At 47.2% G+C, this 2493-nt stretch overlaps 1 long non-coding RNA gene across 1 annotated transcript; it reads left to right on the forward strand.

The window, feature by feature from the left end:
• The first annotated feature begins 277 nt into the window (after positions 1–277).
• Positions 278–2248, forward strand: LOC142577882 (uncharacterized). The gene is made up of 3 exons (XR_012827091.1): positions 278–309; positions 790–862; positions 1684–2248. It is a non-coding gene; the product is annotated as an uncharacterized LOC142577882 (long non-coding RNA).
• Positions 2249–2493: the final 245 nt, after the last annotated feature.

A 2493-nucleotide genomic window follows, 5' to 3' on the forward strand; every position in this document is an offset into this window, starting at 1 on the left:
GATATTCAATCTCCAACTCGCCCAAGCTTCCACTTTATCAACCTTACTGTCTCATGAAAAATGTAGCCAATTCAATTGGTTGTTGTTGTTGTTGTTGTTGTTGTTGTTGTTGTTGTTGTTGTTGTTGTTGTTGTTGTTGTTGTTGTTTGAAATGGCACTCAACGATCATAGGGCGTGAAAACCTTGATATTTCGTCTATTTATTAACGGCTGCAACTTTCGCATTTCTCATAATAGCCCATAACTTACGCCCTACTTTTCTTTATTTTTATTTTCAGTTCATGGGCAAGCACGAAGACTTGCGCAAGAGGTGAGGTAATCTATTTATTCGCTGCCTGTTTTAGACGTATTCGTAAGACAGCAACAATGCATCTGCTGTTCAATTAGCAATATCCACAATATTTTTTCTTAATTTAATTTGTTAAAAAATCCACTTGCCATCCCGACCCTGTGAAAGTGGCTTTCCGGGGAAACTGTTGCAAAACCACCACTACATCTGCTGAAGGGGGAGGGGGGATGCCTGTAGCCTCCGCATTACGAGGGGCATGAGCCATTGCTGATGATGACAACTTTTATTCACGGGCGGACACGAAAAATGCCGACCGCCGAAAGGATAGCAGCTTTACTGTAAACAATGTGAAGGTAGGATGGGACAAATAACATACAGTGAGCCTGTTTCTACGGTGCTTCTCTCAGCAGCATTGATGCTCGCCGTGTACGTCTTCGCGCTGTTATCGCCACGGAATCTATATCTGCTCGCATACTCACAGCCTCGTACTTCTCGTTTCAGGCTCCTGGCCAAGGTTACTGTGTACTACCACAGCCTTACGTCTGAGAACGCCTTCGCGGTTCCCCTGTATGACGTACGTATACCTTTGACGCACTCGCGCAAGTCACTCGTGGTAAAGTTGCGGCGGTGTAGGGCTCACAAAGATATAGGGCTGAAAATGTCAGCCCGCTCACGCTGCTTACCATAACGACCACGAATGTACACAGTATACTATGACTGCACCGCTTCAACCTTGCTCTCCAAGCCACGGCGTTTTCATAGAACCACCGCCATTTCTGGTCGGCTTCTCAGTGGTTTCTTGCGTTGTCTATTGCTATTACTAACCAGCCTGACAACGTTTTGAAGTCGCTTACAGTGATCAATAGTAACGAGCGACCTCAAAATGTGGCATTTTGGGCTATGAGATACATGGGAGCAAAATGTAGAGGTGACAGTGTTCCCTGCGTGCAAGCAACACTTGGGAAGGGTGCGCAACACATTCACAATGTCGGGTGAAGCCGAAATTTTGAACCACTGTGTGAACGCAATATACGTGGCAACCTTATGGAGCGTACATAGGGCGTATTTTCGACTGGCGTCGCCCTGAGCAGGTACGTTCATTTTACGCTGCGTGATGATTCCGCTGTGAAACACGCCGAAATGTGTTCCGCGCGATAGCTGCATGCTACAGCGGATACTCCACTGTAGACGTTTCGACCGTGACAACAGCGTGGTTAAAGCGCGGCGTACGATGAACGCACCGAGGCCGGACGATAGCCCGCCGAAAATACGTGGAAAGTATTTTCCGTGTGTCTGCTGCTTTGCTTTGTTGTTTTGTGGTTTGTTCCAAGCACAGACTGCAGAAAGAGCGGTGACTGTGGTTGCTCTTTGTGAGTCACCTTCTCCCCTACTCAGGGAAACAGCGTGCTCAACAATTTTGGACGCATCAACGGAATCTACCTCGGCGTGTCTTTTCTCGTGCTGTTGCGCCTTCTGGACACTGTGGTCAGGGGGATCCACTTCCACAGGGACGGGACTTTCACCTGCTACGACGACCCGAACGATAACGCCTAAATCACCGCAAGACATGGTGGAGGGAATGGAGCGGTCTGGGAGTATGCAGGTCAGAGGCCCATTATAAATAACGTCGCTTAAGGAAAATGTTTGTTACGTTTGGCTGAGAATCGGGGGCTTCGTGTACTTAAGAATGTGATGCTGGAGTTTAAGCCTGTCAGCACCAGTCTTCGGCAGTCGCTCCGACCTGATCCCGAGCATTTATTAGTGTACGGCTAGGTTAAGCTACCGTCACACGTCACCCCATTAACGACGAGCAACGTCACGTTGAAGCAAAGTCGAACCCAATTATAGCAAAGCTTCAGTTGTTCTCTATTGTCGAGGGCCGTAGTGCCACACATAGTCGCAGTCTCATTGTGATTTTGCTTGTTGCCTTGTTGTCTATGTTGTTCCTTTTTTGCCACAAATGTATAACAAACATTACGCCATCTAATAAAGCCTTCAATTGTGAAATGTCGCTTGTATGATTTATTTCATCAAAATGTTCTGGCCTAGACTTTAGAGAGTGTTAGCACAGGCGTACTGGAAAGCGCACGCCCTACAGCACAACTGGGATGAGGTCATGTGACGCCGTGTTGAACCGAAGCGAGCAATTCAAACTTATGCTGTTAGAAACAAATGCGCATTCTTCTTATTTATCCGCTGGTGTAA

This window comes from Dermacentor variabilis, chromosome 4 (genome assembly GCF_050947875.1).
Source record: "Dermacentor variabilis isolate Ectoservices chromosome 4, ASM5094787v1, whole genome shotgun sequence".
Classification (NCBI taxonomy): domain Eukaryota; kingdom Metazoa; phylum Arthropoda; class Arachnida; order Ixodida; family Ixodidae; genus Dermacentor; species Dermacentor variabilis.